The following is a 19164-nucleotide window of genomic DNA, read 5'->3' as shown; positions in this document are numbered from 1 at the left end:
GACGATGGATCACTCAAATTGCGTCCCGATTCAATACATCGTCCCCAGCCGACTTGTCTCCATGGGTCTATTGCTGCCTCGGGCACCTTTTGGCCGTTCTGCTGTGAGTCAAAGATTTTCGAATCGGACGAAAAACTGATAGTGAATTGTAACGTTCAGGGCCACCTAATGACGATGGATCACTCAAATTGCGTCCCGATTCAATACATCGTCCTCCAGCCGACTTGACTCCATGGGTCTATTCCTGCCTCGGGCACCTTATAGCCGTTCTGCTGTGAGTCTAGATTATCGAATGGGACAAAAAACTGATAGTGAATTGTAACGTTCAGGGCCTCCTAATGACGATGGATCACTCAAATTGCGTCCCGATTCAATACATCGTCCTCCAGCCGACTTGACTCCATGGGTCTATTGCTGCCTCGGGCACCTTATGGCCGTTCTGCTGTGAGTCTAGATTATAGAATGGGATGAAAAACTGATAGTGAATTGTAACGTTCAGGGCCACCTAATGACGATGGATCACTCAAATTGCGTCCCGATTCATTACATCGTCCTCCAGCAGACTTGTCTCCATGGGTCTATTGCTGCCTCGGGCACCTTATGGCCGTTCTGCTGTGAGTCAAAGATTTTCGAATCGGACGAAAAACTGATAGTGAATTGTAACATTCAGGGCCACCTAATGACGATGGACCACACAAATTGCGTCCCGATTCAGTACATCGGCCTCCAGCCGACCTGACTCCATGGGTCTATTGGTGCCTCAGGCACCTTATGGCCGTTCTGCTGTGAGTCAAGATTATCGAATGGGACGAAAAACTGATAGTGAATTGTAACGTTCAGGGTCACCTAATGACGATGGATCACTCAAATTGCGTCCCGATTCAATATATCGTCCTCCAGCAGACTTGTTTCCATGGGTCTATTGTTGCCTCGGGCACCTTATGGCCGTTCTGCTGTGAGTCAAAGATTTTCGAATCGGACGAAAAACTGATTGTAAATTGGAACGTTCAGGGCCTCCTAATGACGATGGAACACTCAAATTGCGTCCCGATTCAATACATCGTCCTCCAGCGGACTTGTTTCCATTGGTCTATTGCTGCCTCGGGCACCTAATGGCCGTTCTGCTGTGAGTCAAAGACTTTCGAATCGGACGAAAAACTGATAGTGAATTGTAACATTCAGGGCCACCCAATGACGATGGACCACGCAAATTGCGTCCCGATTCAATACATCGTCCTCCAGCCGACTTGTCTCCATGGGTCTATTGCTGCCTCGGGCACCTTATGGCCGTTCTGCTGTGAGTCTAGATTATCGAATGGGACGAAAAACTGATAGTGAATTGTAACTTTCAGGGCCACCTAATGACGATGGATCACTCAAATTGCGTCCCGATTCAATACATCGTCCTCCAGCAGACTTGTCTCCATGGGTCGATTGCTGCCTCGGGCACCTTATGGCCGTTCTGCTGTGAGTCAAAGATTTTCGAATCGGACGAAAAACCTGATAGTGATTTGTAACATTCAGTGCCACCTAATGACGATGGACCACACAAATTGCGTCCCGATTCAGTACATCGTCCACTAGCCAACTTGACTCCATGGGTCTATTGCTGCCTCGGGCACCTTATGGCTGTTCTGCTGTGAGTCAAAGATTTTCGAATCGGACGAAAAACTGATAGTGAATTGTAACATTCTGGGTCACCTAATGACGATGGACCACACAAATTGCGTCCCGATTCAGTACATCGTCCTCCAGCCGACCTGACTCCATGGGTCTATTGCTGCCTCGGTCACCTTATGGCCGTTCTGCTGTGAGTCTAGATTATCGAATGGGACGAAAAACTGATAGTGAATTGTAACGTTCAGGGCCACTCAATGACGATGGATCACTCAAATTGCGTCCCGATTCAATACATCGTCCTCCAGCAGACTTGTCTCCATGGGTCTATTGCTGCCTCGGGCACCTTATGGCCGTTCTGCTGTGAGTCAAAGATTTTCGAATCGGACGAAAAACTGATAGTGAATTGTAACTTTCAGGGCCACCTAATGACGATGGATCACTCAAATTGCGTCCCGATTCAATACATCGTCCACCAGCCGACTTGTCTCCATGGGTCTATTGCTGCCTCGGGCACCTAATGGCCGTTTTGCTGTGAGTCAAAGATTTTCGAATCGGACGAAAAACTGATAGTGAATTTTAACATTCAGGGCCACCTAATGACGATGGACCACGCAAATTGCGTCCCGATTCAATACATCGTCCTCCAGCCGTGTTGACTCCATGGGTCTATTGCTGCCTCGGGCACCTTAATGCCGTTCTGCTGTGAGTCAAAGATTTTCGAATCGGACGAAAAACTGATAGTGAATTGTAACGTTCAGGGCCACCTAATGACGATGGATCTCTCAAATTGCGTCCCGATTCAATACATCGTCCTCCAGCCGACTTAACTCCATGGGTCTATTGCTGCCTCGGGCACCTTATGGCCGTTCTGCTGTGAGTCTAGATTATCGAATGGGACGAAAAACTGATATTGAATTGTAACTTTCAGGGCCTCCTAATGACGATGGATCACTCAAATTGCGTCCCGATTCAATACATCGTCCTCCAGCCGACTTGACTCCATGGGTCTATTGCTGCCTCGGGCACCTTATGGCCGTTCTGCTGTGAGTCTAGATTATCGAGTGGGACGAAAAACTGATAGTGAATTGTAACGTTCAGGGCCTCCTAATGACGATTGATCACTCAAATTGCGTCCCGATTCAATACATCGTCCTCCAGCAGACTTGTCTCCATGGGTCGATTGCTGCCTCGGGCACCTAATGGCCGTTCTGCTGTGAGTCAAAGATTTTCGAATCGGACGAAAAACTGATAGTGAATTGTAACATTCAGGGCCACCTAATGACGATGGACCACGCAAATTGCGTCCCGATTCAATACATCGTCCTCCAGCCGAGTTGACTCCATGGGTCTATTGCTGCCTCGGGCACCTTATGGCCGTTCTGCTGTGAGTCAAAGATTTTCGAATCGGACGAAAAACTGATAGTGAATTGTAACTTTCAGGGCCACCTAATGACGATGGATCACTCAAATTGCGTCCCGATTCAATACATCGTCCACCAGCCGACTTGTCTCCATGGGGCTATTGCTGCCTCGGGTACCTTATGGCCGTTCTGCTGTGAATCTAGATTATCGAATGGGACGAAAAACTGATAGTGAATTGTAACGTTCAGGGCCTCCTAATGACGATGGATCACTCAAATTGCGTCCCGATTCAATACATCGTCCTCCAGCAGACTTGTCTCCATGGGTCTATTGCTGCCTCGGGCACCTTATGGCAGGCCTGCTGTGACTCAAAGATTTTCGAATCGGACGAAAAACTGATAGTGAATTGTAACGTTCAGGGCCTCCTAATGACGATGGAACACTCAAATCGCATCCCGATTCAATACATCGTCCTCCAGCAGACTTGTCTCCATGCGTCTATTGCTGCCTCGGGCACCTTATGGCCGTTCTGCTTTGAGTCAAAGATTTTCGAATCGGACGAAAAACTGATAGTGAATTGTAACGTTCAGGGCCACCTAATGACGATGGATCTCTCAAATTGCGTCCCGATTCAATACATCGTCCTCCAGCCGACTTAACTCCATGGGTCTATTGCTGCCTCGGGCACCTTATGGCCGTTCTGCTGTTAGTCTAGATTATCGAATGGGACGAAAAACTGATAGTGAATTGTAACGTTCAGGGCCTCTTAATGCCGATGGATCACTCAAATTGCGTCCCGATTCAATACATCGTCCTCCAGCCGACTTGACTCCATGGGTCTACTGCTGCCTCGGGCACCTTATGGCCGTTCTGCTGTGAGTCTAGATTATCGAATGGGACGAAAAACTGATAGTGAATTGTAACGTTCAGGGCCTCCTAATGACGATGGATCACTCAAATTGCGTCCCGATTCAATACATCGTCCTCCAGCAGACTTGTCTCCATGGGTCGATTGCTGCCTCGGGCACCTAATGGCCATTCTGCAGTGAGTCAAAGATTTTCGAATCGGACGAAAAACTGATAGTGAATTGTAACATTCAGGGCCACCTAATGACGATGGACCACGCAAATTGCGTCCCGATTCAATACATCGTCCTCCAACCGAGTTGACTCCATGGGTCTATTGCTGCCTCGGGCACCTTATGGCCGTTCTGCTGTGAATCTAGATTATCGAATGGGACGAAAAACTGATAGTGAATTGTAACGTTCAGGGCCACCTAATGACGATGGATCACTCAAATTGCGTCCCGATTCAATACATCGTCCCCAGCCGACTTGTCTCCATGGGTCTATTGCTGCCTCGGGCACCTTATGGCCGTTCTGCTGTGAGTCTAGATTATCGAATGGGACGAAAAACTGGTAGTAAATTGTAACGTTCAGGGCCACCTAATGACGATGGATCACTCAAATTCCGTCCTCATTCAATACATCGTCCTCCAGCAGACTTGACTTCATGGGTCTATTGCTGCCTCGGGCACCTAATGGCCGTTCTGCTGTGAGTCAAAGATTTTCGAATCGGACGAAAAACTGATACTGAATTGTAACTTTCAGGGCCACCTAATGACGATGGATCACTCAAATTGCGTCCCGATTCAATACATCGTCCTCCAGCAGACTTGTCTCCATGGGTCGATTGCTTCCTCGGGCACCTTATGGCCGTTCTGCTGTGAGTCAAAGATTTTCGAATCGGACGAAAAACTGATAGTGATTTGTAACATTCAGGGCCACCTAATGACGATGGACCACACAAATTGCGTCACGATTCAGTACATCGTCCACTAGCCGACTTGACTCCATGGGACTATTGCTGCCTCGGGCACCTTATGGCCGTTCTGCTGTGAGTCTAGATTATAGAATGGGATGAAAAACTGATAGTGAATTGTAACGTTCAGGGCCACCTAATGATGATGGATCACTCAAATTACGTCCCGATTCAATACATCGTCCTCCAGCCGACTTGACTCCATGGGTCTATTTCTGCCTCGGGCACCTTATGGCCGTTCTGCTGTGAGTCTAGATTATCGAATGGGACGAAAAACTGATTGTGAATTGTAACGTTCAGGGCCACCTAATGACGATGGATCACTCAAATTGCGTCCTCATTCAATACATCGTCCTCCAGCAGACTTGACTTCATGGGTCTATTGCTGCCTCGGGCACCTAATGGCCGTTCTGCTGTGAGTCAAATATTTTCGAATCGGACGAAAAACTGATAGTGAATTGTAACTTTCAGGGCCACCTAATGACGATGGATCACTCAAATTGCGTCCCGATTCAATACATCGTCCTCCAGCAGACTTGTCTCCATGGGTCGATTGCTGCCTCGGGCACCTTATGGCCGTTCTGCTGTGAGTCAGAGATTTTCGAATCGGACGAAAAACTGATAGTGATTTGTAACATTCAGGGCCACCTAATGACGGTGGACCACACAAATTGCGTCCCGATTCAGTACATCGTCCACTATTGCTGCCTCGGGCACCTTATGGCCGTTCCGCTGTGAGTCTAGATTATAGAATGGGACAAAAAACTGATAGTGAATTGTAACGTTCAGGACCTCCTAATGACGATGGATCACTCAAATTGCGTCCCGATTCAATACACCGTCCTCCAGCCGACTTGACTCCATGGGTCTATTGCTGCCTCGGGCACCTTATGGCCGTTCTGCTGTGAGTCTAGATTATCGAATGGGACGAAAAACTGATAGTGAATTGTAACGTTCAGGGCCACCTAATGACGATGGATCACTCAAATTGCGTCCCGATTCAATACATCGTCCTCCAGCAGACTTGTCTCCATGGGTCTATTGCTGCCTCGGGCACCTAATGGCCGTTCTGCTGTGAGTCAAAGATTTTCGAATCGGACGAAAAACTGATAGTGAATTGTAACTTTCAGGGCCACCTAATGACGATGGATCACTCAAATTGCGTCCCGATTCAATACATCGTCCTCCAGCAGACCTGTCTCCATGGGTCGATTGCTGCCTCGGGCACCTCATGGCCGTTCTGCTGTGAGTCAAAGATTTTCGAATCGGACGAAAAACTGATAGTGATTTGTTACATTCAGGGCCACCTAATGACGATGGACCACACAAATTGCGTCCCGATTCAGTACATCGTCCACTAGCCGACTTGACTCCATGGGACTATTGCTGCCTCGGCCACCTTATGGCCGTTCTGCTGTGAGTCTAGATTATAGAATGGGATGAAAAACTGATAGTGAATTGTAACGTTCAGGGCCACCTAATGACGATGGATCACTCAAATTGCGTCCCGATTCGTCCTCCAGCCGACTTGACTCCATGGGTCTATTGCTGCCTCGGGCACCTTATGGCCGTTCTGCTGTGAGTCTAGATTATCGAATGGGACGAAAAACTGATTGTGAATTGTAACGTTCAGGGCCACCTAATGACGATGGATCACTCAAATTGCGTCCTCATTCAATACATCGTCCTCCAGCAGACTTGACTTCATGGGTCTATTGCTGCCTCGGGCACCTAATGGCCGTTCTGCTGTGAGTCAAAGATTTTCGAATCGGACGAAAAACTGATAGTGAATTGTAACTTTCAGGGCCACCTAATGACGATGGATCACTCAAATTGCGTCCCGATTCAATACATCGTCCTCCAGCAGACTTGTCTCCATGGGTCGATTGCTGCCTCGGACACCTTATGGCCGTTCTGCTGTGAGTCAAAGATTTTCGAATCGGACGAAAAACTGATAGTGATTTGTAACATTCAGGGCCACCTAATGACGATGGACCACACAAATTGCGTCCCGATTCAGTACATCGTCCACTAGCCGACTTGACTCCATGGGACTATTGCTGCCTCGGGCACCTTATGGCCGTTCTGCTGTGAGTCTAGATTATAGAATGGGATGAAAAACTGATAGTGAATTGTAACGTTCAGGGCCACCTAATGACGATGGATCACTCAAATTGCGTCCCGATTCAATACATCGTCCTCCAGCAGACTTGTCCCATGGGTCTATTGCTGCCTCGGGCACCTTATGGCAGGCCTACTGTGACTCAAAGATTTTCGAATCGGACGATAAACTGATAGTGAATTGTAACGTTCAGGGCCTCCTAATGACGATGGAACACTCAAATTGCGTCCCGATTCAATACATCGTCCTCCAGCAGACATGACTCCATGCGTCTATTGCTGCCTCGGGCACCTTATGGCCGTTCTGCTGTGAGTCTAGATTATCGAATAGGACAAAAAACTGATAGTGAATTGTAACGTTCAGGGCCTCCTAATGACGATGGATCACTCAAATTGCGTCCCGATTCAATACACCGTCCTCCAGCCGACTTGACTCCATGGGTCTATTGCTGCCTCGGGCACCTTATGGCCGTTCTGCTGTGAGTCAAAGATTTTCGAATCGGACGAAAAACTGATAGTAAATTGGAACGTTCAGGGCCTCCTAATGACGATGGAACACTCAAATTGCGTCCCGATTCAATACATCGTCCTCCAGCGGACTTGTCTCCATTGGTCTATTGCTGCCTCGGGCACCTAATGGCCGTTCTGCTGTGAGTCAAAGCCTTTCGAATCGGACGAAAAACTGATAGTGAATTGTAACATTCAGGGCCACCTAATGACGATGGACCACGCAAATAGCGTCCCGATTCAATACATCGTCCTCCAGCCGAGTTGACTCCATGGGGCTATTGTTGCCTCGGGCACCTTATGGCCGTTCTGCTGTGAATCTAGATTATCCAATGGGACGAAAAACTGGTAGTGAATTGTAGCGTTCAGGGCCACCTAATGACGATGGATCACTCAAATTGCGTCCCGATTCAATACATCGTCCTCCAGCCGACTTGTCTCCATGGGTCTATTGCTGCCTCGGGCACCTTGTGGCCGTTCTGCTGTGAGTCTAGATTATCGAATGGGACGAAAAACTGATAGTGAATTGTAACTTTCAGGGCCACCTAATGACGATGGATCACTCAAATTGCGTCCCGATTCAATACATCGTCCTCCAGCAGACTTGTCTCCATGGGTCGATTGCTGCCTCGGGCACCTTATGGCCGTTCTGCTGTGAGTCATAGATTTTCGAATCGGACGAAAAACCTGATAGTGATTTGTAACATTCAGTGCCACCTAATGACGATGGACCACACAAATTGCGTCCCGATTCAGTACATCGTCCACTAGCCGACTTGACTCCATGGGACTATTGCTGCCTGGGGCACCTTATGGCCGTTCTGCTGTGAGACTAGATTATAGAATGGGATGAAAAACTGATAGTGAATTGTAACGTTCAGGGCCACCTAATGACGATGGATCACTCAAATTGCGTCCCGATTCAATACATCGTCCTCCAGCAGACTTGTCTCCATGGGTCTATTGCTGCCTCGGGCACCTTATGGCAGTCCTGCTGTGACTCAAAGATTTTCGAATCGGACGAAAAACTGATAGTGAATTGTAACGTTCAGGGCCTCCTAATGACGATGGAACACTCAAATTGGGTCCCGATACAATACATCGTCCTCCAGCAGACTTGTCTCCATGGGTCTATTGCTGCCTCGGGCACCTTATGGCCGTTCTGCTGTGAGTCAAAGATTTTCGAATCGGACAAAAAACTGATAGTGAATTGTAACATTCAGGGCCACCTAATGACGATGGACCACACAAATTGCGTCCCGATTCAGTACATCGTCCTCCAGCCGACCTGACTCCATGGGTCTATTACTGCCTCGGGCACCTTACGGCCGTTCGGCTGTGAGTCTAGATTATCGAATGGGACGAAAAACTGATAGTGAATTGTAACGTTGAGGGCCACCTAATGACGATGGATCACTCAAATTGCGTCCTGATTCAATACATCGTCCTCCAGCAGACTAGTCTCCATGGGTCGATTGCTGCCTCGGGCACATAATGGCCGTTCTGCTGTGAGTCAAAGATTTTCGAATCGGACGAAAAACTGATAGTAAATTGGAACGTTCAGGGCCTCTTAATGACGATGGAACACTCAAATTGCGTCCCGATTCAATACATCGTCCTCCAGCGGACTTGTCTCCATTGGTCTATTGCTCCCTCGGGCACCTAATGGCCGTTCTGCTGTGAGTCAAAGACTTTCGAATCGAACGAAAAACTGATAGTGAATTGTAACATTCAGGGCCACCTAATGACGATGGACCACGCAAATTGCGTCCCGATTCAATACATCGTCCTCCAGCCGAGTTGACTCCATGGCTCTATTGCTGCCTCGGGCACCTTATGGCCGTTCTGCTGTGAGTCTAGATTATCGAATGGGACGAAAAACTGATAGTGAATTGTAACTTTCAGGGCCACCTAATGACGATGGATCACTCAAATTGCGTCCCGATTCAATACATCGTCCTCCAGCAGACTTGTCTCCATGGGTCGATTGCTGCCTAGGGCACCTTATGGCCGTTCTGCTGTGAGTCAAAGATTTTCGAATCGGACGAAAAACCTGATAGTGATTTGTAACATTCAGTGCCACCTAATGACGATGCACCACACAAATTGCGTCCCGATTCAGTACATCGTCCACTAGCCGACTTGACTCCATGGGACTATTGCTGCCTCGGGCACCTTATGGCCGTTCTGCTGTGAGTCTAGATTATCGAATGGGATGAAAAACTGATAGTGAATTGTAACGTTCAGGGCCACCTAATGACGATGGATCACTCAAATTGCGTCCCGATTCAATACTTCGTCCTCCAGCAGACTTGTCTCCATGGGTCTATTGCTGCCTCGGGCACCTTATGGCAGTAGTGCTGTGACTCAAAGATTTTCGAATCGGACGAAAAACTGATAGTGAATTGTAACGTTCAGGGCCTCCTAATGACGATGGAACACTCAAATTGCGTCCCGATTCAATACATCGTCCTCCAGCAGAATTGTCTCCATGCGTCTATTGCTGCCTCGGGCACCTTATGGCCGTTCTGCTGTGAGTCAAAGATTTTCGAATCGGACGAAAAACTGATAGTGAATTATAACTTTCAGTGCCTCCTAATGACGATGGAACACTCAAATTGCGTCCCGATTCAATACATCGTCCTCCAGCAGACTTGTCTCCATGGGTCTATTGCTGCCTCGGGCACCTTATGGCCGTTCTGTTGTGAGTCAAAGATTTTCGAATCGGACGAAAATCTGATAGTGAATTGTAACGTTCAGGGCCACCTAATGACGATGGATCACTCAAATTGCGTCCCGATTCAATACGTTGTCCTCCAGCAGACTGTCTCCATGGGTCTATTGCAGCCTCGGGCACCTTATGGCCGTTCAGCTGTGAGTCAAAGATTTTCGAATCGGACGAAAAACTGATAGTGAATTGTAACATTCACGGCCACCTAATGACGATTTACCACGCAAATTGCGTCCCGATTCAATACATCGTCCTCCAGCCGAGTTGACTCCATGGGTCTATTGCTGCCTCGGGCACCTTATGGCCGTTCTGCTGTGAATCTAGATTATCGAATGGGACGAAAAACTGATAGTGAATTGTAACGTTCAGGGCCACCTAATGACGATGGATCACTCAAATTGCGTCCCGATTCAATACATCGTCCTCCAGCAGGCTTGTCTCCATGGGTCTATTGCTGCCTCGGGCACCTTATGGCAGTAGTGCTGTGACTCAAAGATTTTCGAATCGGACGAAAAACTGATAGTGAATTGTAACGGTCAGGGCCTCCTAATGACGATGGAACACTCAAATTGCGTCCCGATTCAATACATCGTCCTCCAGCAGAATTGTCTCCATGCGTCTATTGCTGCCTCGGGCACCTTATGGCCGTTCTGCTGTGAGTCAAAGATTTTCGAATCGGACGAAAAACTGATAGTGAATTGTAACTTTCAGGGCCTCCTAATGACGATGGAACACCCAAATTGCGTCCCGATTCAATACATCGTCCTCCAGCAGACTTGTCTCCATGGGTCTATTGCTGCCTCGGGCACCTTATGGCCGTTGTGTTGTGAGTCAAAGATTTTCGAATCGGACGAAAATCTGATAGTGAATTGTAACGTTCAGGGCCACCTAATGACGATGGATCACTCAAATTGCGTCCCGATTCAATACGTTGTCCTCCAGCAGACTGTCTCCATGGGTCTATTGCAGCCTCGGGCACCTTATGGCCGTTCAGCTGTGAGTCAAAGATTTTCGAATCGGACGAAAAACTGATAGTGAATTGTAACATTCACGGCCACCTAATGACGATTTACCACGCAAATTGCGTCCCGATTCAATACATCGTCCTCCAGCCGAGTTGACTCCATGGGTCTATTGCTGCCTCGGGCACCTTATGGCCGTTCTGCTGTGAATCTAGATTATCGAATGGGACGAAAAACTGATAGTGAATTGTAACGTTCAGGGCCACCTAATGACGATGGATCACTCAAATTGCGTCCCGATTCAATACACCGTCCACAGCCGACTTGTCTCCATGGGTCTATTGCTGCCTCTGGCACCTTATGGCCGTTCTGCTGTGAGTCTAGATTATCGAATGGGACGAAAAACTGATAGTGAATTGTAACGTTGAGGGTCACCTAATTACGATGGATCACTCAAATTGCGTCCTGAATCAATACATCGTCCTCTAGCAGACTTGTCTCCATGGGTCGATTGCTGCTTCGGGCACATTATGGCCGTTCTGCTGTGAGTCAAAGATTTTCGAATCGGACGAAAAACTGATAGTGATTTGTAACATTCAGGGCCACCTAATGACGATGGACCACACAAATTGCGTCCCGATTCAGTACATCGTCCACTAGCCGACTTGACTCCATGGGACTATTGCTGTCTCGGGCACCATATGGCCGTTCTGCTGTGAGTCTAGATTATAGAATGGGATGAAAAACTGATAGTGAATTGTAACGTTCAGGGCCACCTAATGACAATGGATCACTCAAATTGCGTCCCGATTCAATACATGGTCCTCCAGCAGACTTATCTCCATGGGTCTATTGCTGCCTCGGGCACCTTATGGCAGGCCTGCTGTGACTCAAAGATTTTCGAATCGGACGAAAAACTGATAGTGAATTGTAACGTTCAGGGCCTCCTAATGACGATGGAACACTCAAATTGCGTCCCGATTCAATACATCGTCCTCCAGCAGACTTGACTCCATGGGTCTATTGCTGCCTCGGGCACTTTATGGCCGTTCTGCTGTGAGTCAAAGATTTTCGAATCGGACGAAAAACTGATAGTGAATTGTAACATTCAGGGCCAGCTATTGACGATGGACCACACAAATTGCGTCCCGATTCAGTACATCGTCCTCCAGTTGACCTGACTCCATGGGTCTATTGCTGCCTCAGGCACCTTATGGCCGTTCTGCTGTGAGTCTAGATTATCGAATGGGACGAAAAACTGATAGTGAATTGTAACGTTCAGGGCCACCTAATGACGATGGATCACTCAAATTCCGTCCCGATTCAATACATCGTCCTCCAGCAGACTTGTCTCCATGGGTCTATTGCTGCCTCGGGCACCTTATGGCCGTTCTGCTGTGAGTCAAAGATTTTCGAATCGGACGAAAAACTGATAGTGAATTGTAACTTTCTGGGCAACCTAATGACGATGGATCACTCAAATTGCGTCCCGATTCAATACATCGTCCTCCAGCCGACTTGTCTCCATGAGTCTATTGCTGCCTCGGGCACCTTATGGCCGTTCTGCTGTGAGTCAAAGATTTTTGAATCGGACGAAAAACTGATAGTAAATTGGAACGTTCAGGGCCTCCTAATGACGATGGAACACTCAAATTGCGTCCCGATTCAATACATCGTCCTCCAGCGGACTTGTCTCCATTGGTCTATTGCTGCCTCTGGCACCTAATGGCCGTTCTGCTGTGAGTCAAAGACTTTCGAATCGGACGAAAAACTGAAAGTGAATTGTAACATTCAGGGCCACATAATGACGATGGACCACGCAAATTGCGTCCCGATTTAATACATCGTTCTCCAGCCGAGTTGACTCCATGGGTCTATTGCTGCCTCGGGCACCTTATGGCCGTTCTGCTGTGAATCTAGATTATCGAATGGGACGAAAAACTGGTAGTGAATTGTAACGTTCAGGGCCACCTAATGACGATGGATCACTCAAATTGCGTCCCGATTAAATACATCGTCCTCCAGCCGACTTGACTCCATGGGTCTATTGCTGCCTCGGGCACCTTATGGCCGTTCTGCTGTGAGTCTAGATTAACGAATGGGACGAAAAACTGATAGTGAATTGTAACTTTCATGGCCACCTAATGACGATGGATCACTCAAATTGCGTCCCGATTCAATACATCGTCCTCCAGCAGACTTGTCTCCATGGGTCGATTGCTGCCTCGGGCACATTATGGCCGTTCTGCTGTGAGTCAAAGATTTTCGAATCGGACGAAAAACTGATAGTGATTTGTAACATTCAGGGCCACCTAATGACGATGGACCACACAAATTGCGTCCCGATTCAGTACATCGTCCACTAGCCGACTTGACTCCATGGGACTATTGCTGTCTCGGGCACCTTATGGCAGGCCTGCTGTGACTCAAAGATTTTCGAATCGGACGAAAAACTGATAGTGAATTGTAACGTTGAGGGCCTCCTAATGACGATGGAACACTCAAATTGCGTCCCGATTCAATACATCGTCCTCCAGCAGACTTGTCTCCATGCGTCTATTGCTGCCTCGGGCACCTTATGGCCGTTCTGCTGTGAGTCAAAGATTTTCGAATCGGACGAAAAACTGATAGTGAATTGTAATTTCAGGGCCTCCTAATGACGATGGAACACTCAAATTGCGTCCCGATTCAATACATCGTCCTCCAGCAGACTTGTTTCCATGGGTCTATTGCTGCCTCGGGCACCTTATGGCCGTTCTGCTGTGAGTCAAAGATTTTCGAATCGGACGAAAAACAGATAGTGAATTGTAACGTTCAGGGCCACCTAATGACGATGGATCACTCAAATTGCTTCCCGATTCAATACATCGTCCTCCGGCCGACATGTCTCCATGGGTCTATTGCTGCCTTGGCACCTAATGGCCGTTCTGCTGTGAGTCAAAGATTTTCGAATCGGACGAAAAACTGATAGTGAATTATAACATTCAGGGCCACCTAATGACGATGGACCACGCAAATTAAGTCCCGATTCAATACATCGTCCTCCAGCCGAGTTGACTCCATGGGTCTATTGCTGCCTCGGGCACCTTATGGCCGTTCTGCTGTGAGTCTAGATTATCGAATGGGACGAAAAACTGATAGTGAATTGTAACGTTGAGGGCCACCTAATTACGATGGATCACTCAAATTGCGTCCTGATTCAATACATCGTCCTCCAGCAGACATGTCTCCATGGGTCGACTGCTGCCTCGGGCACCTTATGGCCGTTCTGCTGTGAGTCAAAGATTTACGAATCGGACGAAAAACTGATAGTGATTTGTAACATTCAGGGCCACCTAATGACGATGGACCACACAAATTGCGTCCCGATTCAGTACATCGTCCACTAGCCGACTTGACTCCATGGGACTATTGCTGTCTCGGGCACCTTATGGCCGTTCTGCTGTGAGTCTAGATTATAGAATGGGATGAAAAACTGATAGTGAATTGCAACGTTCAGGGCCACCTAATGACGATGGATCACTCAAATTGCGTCCCGATTCAATACATCGTCCTCCAGCAGACTTATCTCCATGGGTCTATTGCTGCCTCGGGCACCTTATGGCAGGCCTGCTGTGACTCAAAGATTTTCGAATCGGACGAAAAACTGATATTGAATTGTAACGTTCAGGGCCACCTAATGACGATGGATCACTCAAATTGCGTCCCGATTCAATATATCGTCCTCCAGCAGACTTGTCTCCATGGGTCTATTGTTGCCTCGGGCACCTTATGGCCGTTCTGCTGTGAGTCAAAGATTTTCGAATCGGACGAAAAACTGATAGTGAATTGTAACTTTCAGGGCAACCTAATGACGATGGATCACTCAAATTGCGTCCCGATTCAATACATCGTCCTCCAGCCGACTTGTCTCCATGGGTCTATTGCTGCCTCGGGCACCTTATGGCCGTTCTGCTGTGAATCTAGATTATCGAATGGGACGAAAAACTGGTAGTGAATTGTAACGTTCAGGGCCACCTAATGACGATGGATCACTCAAATTGCGTCCCGATTCAATACATCGTCCTCCAGCCGACTTGTCTCCATGGGTCTATTGCTGTTTCGGGCACCTTATGGCCGTTCTGCTGTGAGTCTAGATTATCGAATGGGACGAAAAACTGATAGTGAATTGTAACTTTCAGGGCCACCTAATAACGATGGATCACTCAAATTGTGTCCCGATTCAATACATCGTCCTCCAGCAGACTTGTTTCCATGGGTAGATTGCTGCCTCGGGCACATTATGGCCGTTCTGCTGTGAGTCAAAGATTTTCGAATCGGACGAAAAACTGATAGTGATTTGTAACATTCAGGGCCACCTAATGACGATGGATCACTCAAATTGCGTCCCGATTCAATACATCGTCCACTAGCCGACTTGACTCCATGGGACTATTGCTGTCTCGGGCACCTTATGGCCGTTCTGCTGTGAGTCTAGATTATAGAATGGGATGAGAAACTGATAGTGAATTGTAACGTTCAGGGCCACCTAATGACGATGGATCACTCAAATTGCGTCCCGATTCAATACATCGTCCTCCAGCAGACTTATCTCCATGGGTCTATTGCTGCCTCGGGCACCTTATGGCAGGCCTGCTGTGACTCAAAGATTTTCGAATCGGACGAAAAACTGATAGTGAATTGTAACGTTCAGGGCCTCCTAATGACGATGGAACACTCAAATTGCGTCCCGATTCAATACATCGTCCTCCAGCGGACTTGTCTCCATTGGTCTATTGCTGCCTCGGGCACCTAATGGCCGTTCTGCTGTGAGTCAAAGACTTTTGAATCGGACGAAAAACTGATAGTGAATTGTAACATTCAGGGCCACCTAATGACGATGGATCACTCAAATTGCGTCCCGATTCAATACACCGTCCTCCAGCAGACTTGACTCCATGGGTCTATTGCTGCCTCGGGCACCTTATGGCCGTTCTGCTGTGAATCTAGATTATCGAATGGGACGAAAAACTGGTAGTGAATTGTAACGTTCAGGGCCACCTAATGACGATGGATCACTCAAATTGCGTCCCGATTCAATACATCGTCCTCCAGCCGACTTGTCTCCATGGGTCTATTGCTGCCTCAGGCACCTTATGGCCGTTCTGCTGTGAGTCTAGATTATCGAATGGGACGAAAAACTGATAGTGAATTGTAACTTTCAGGGCCACCTAATGACGATGGATCACTCAAATTGCGTCCCGATTCAATACATCGTCCTCCAGCAGACTTGTCTCCATGGGTCTATTGCAGCCTCGGGCACCTTATGGCCGTTCAGCTGTGAGTCAAAGATTTTCGAATCGGACGAAAAACTGATAGTGAATTGTAACATTCACGGCCACCTAATGACGATTTACCACGCAAATTGCGTCCCGATTCAATACATCGTCCTCCAGCCGAATTGACTCCACGGGTCTATTGCTGCCTCGGGCACCTTATGGCCGTTCTGCTGTGAATCTAGATTATCGAATGGGACGAAAAACTGATAGTGAATTGTAACGTTCAGGGCCACCTAATGACGATGGATCACTCAAATTGCGTCCCGATTCAATACACCGTCCACAGCCGACTTGTCTCCATGGGTCTATTGCTGCCTCTGGCACCTTATGGCCGTTCTGCTGTGAGTCTAGATTATCGAATGGGACGAAAAACTGATAGTGAATTGTAACGTTGAGGGTCACCTAATTACGATGGATCACTCAAATTGCGTCCTGAATCAATACATCGTCCTCTAGCAGACTTGTCTCCATGGGTCGATTGCTGCTTCGGGCACATTATGGCCGTTCTGCTGTGAGTCAAAGATTTTCGAATCGGACGAAAAACTGATAGTGATTTGTAACATTCAGGGCCACCTAATGACGATGGACCACACAAATTGCGTCCCGATTCAGTACATCGTCCACTAGCCGACTTGACTCCATGGGACTATTGCTGTCTCGGGCACCATATGGCCGTTCTGCTGTGAGTCTAGATTATAGAATGGGATGAAAAACTGATAGTGAATTGTAACGTTCAGGGCCACCTAATGACGATGGATCACTCAAATTGCGTCCCGATTCAATACATCGTCCTCCAGCAGACTTATCTCCATGGGTCTATTGCTGCCTCGGGCACCTTATGGCAGGCCTGCTGTGACTCAAAGATTTTCGAATCGGACGAAAAACTGATAGTGAATTGTAACGTTCAGGGCCTCCTAATGACGATGGAACACTCAAATTGCGTCCCGATTCAATACATCGTCCTCCAGCAGACTTGTCTCCATGGGTCTATTGCTGCCTCGGGCACCTTATGGCCGTTCTGCTGTGAGTCAAAAATTTTCGAATCGGACGAAAAACTGATAGTGAATTGTAACATTCAGGGCCAGCTATTGACGATGGACCACACAAATTGCGTCCCGATTCAGTACATCGTCCTCCAGTTGACCTGACTCCATGGGTCTATTGCTGCCTCAGGCACCTTATGGCCGTTCTGCTGTGAGTCTAGATTATCGAATGGGACGAAAAACTGATAGTGAATTGTAACGTTCAGGGCCACCTAATGACGATGGATCACTCAAATTCCGTCCCGATTCAATACATCGTCCTCCAGCAGACTTGTCTCCATGGGTCTATTGCTGCCTCGGGCACCTTATGGCCGTTCTGCTGTGAGTCAAAGATTTTCGAATCGGACGAAAAACTGATAGTGAATTGTAACTTTCTGGGCAACCTAATGACGATGGATCACTCAAATTGCGTCCCGATTCAATACATCGTCCTCCAGCCGACTTGTCTCCATGAGTCTATTGCTGCCTCGGGCACCTTATGGCCGTTCTGCTGTGAGTCAAAGATTTTTGAATCGGACGAAAAACTGATAGTAAATTGGAACGTTCAGGGCCTCCTAATGACGATGGAACACTCAAATTGCGTCCCGATTCAATACATCGTCCTCCAGCGGACTTGTCTCCATTGGTCTATTGCTGCCTCTGGCACCTAATGGCCGTTCTGCTGTGAGTCAAAGACTTTCGAATCGGACGAAAAACTGAAAGTGAAGTGTAACATTCAGGGCCACATAATGACGATGGACCACGCAAATTGCGTCCCGATTTAATACATCGTTCTCCAGCCGAGTTGACTCCATGGGTCTATTGCTGCCTCGGGCACCTTATGGCCGTTCTGCTGTGAATCTAGATTATCGAATAGGACGAAAAACTGGTAGTGAATTGTAACGTTCAGGGCCACCTAATGACGATGGATCACTCAAATTGCGTCCCGATTAAATACATCGTCCTCCAGCCGACTTGACTCCATGGGTCTATTGCTGCCTCGGGCACCTTATGGCCGTTCTGCTGTGAGTCTAGATTAACGAATGGGACGAAAAACTGATAGTGAATTGTAACTTTCATGGCCACCTAATGACGATGGATCACTCAAATTGCGTCCCGATTCAATACATCGTCCTCCAGCAGACTTGTCTCCATGGGTCGATTGCTGCCTCGGGCACATTATGGCCGTTCTGCTGTGAGTCAAAGATTTTCGAATCGGACGAAAAACTGATAGTGATTTGTAACATTCAGGGACACCTAATGACGATGGACCACACAAATTGCGTCCCGATTCAGTACATCGTCCACTAGCCGACTTGACTCCATGGGACTATTGCTGTCTCGGGCACGTTATGGCCGTTCTGCTGTGAGTCTAGATTATAGAATGGGATGAAAAACTGATAGTGAATTGTAACGTTCAGGGCCACCTAATGACGATGGATCACTCAATTTGCGTCCCGATTCAATACATCGTCCTCCAGCAGACTTAACTCCATGGGTCTATTGCTGCCTCGGGCACCTTATGGCAGGCCTGCTGTGACTCAAAGATTTTCGAATCGGACGAAAAACTGATAGTGAATTGTAACGTTGAGGGCCTCCTAATGACGATGGAACACTCAAATTGCGTCCCGATTCAATACATCGTCCTCCAGCAGACTTGTCTCCATGCGTCTATTGCTGCCTCGGGCACCTTATGGCC

Source organism: Schistocerca cancellata, unplaced genomic scaffold (genome assembly GCF_023864275.1).
Source record: "Schistocerca cancellata isolate TAMUIC-IGC-003103 unplaced genomic scaffold, iqSchCanc2.1 HiC_scaffold_1114, whole genome shotgun sequence".
Taxonomy (NCBI): domain Eukaryota; kingdom Metazoa; phylum Arthropoda; class Insecta; order Orthoptera; family Acrididae; genus Schistocerca; species Schistocerca cancellata.
The sequence above is the reverse complement of the archived record's forward strand: the minus strand, read 5'-3'. Positions refer to the sequence as shown.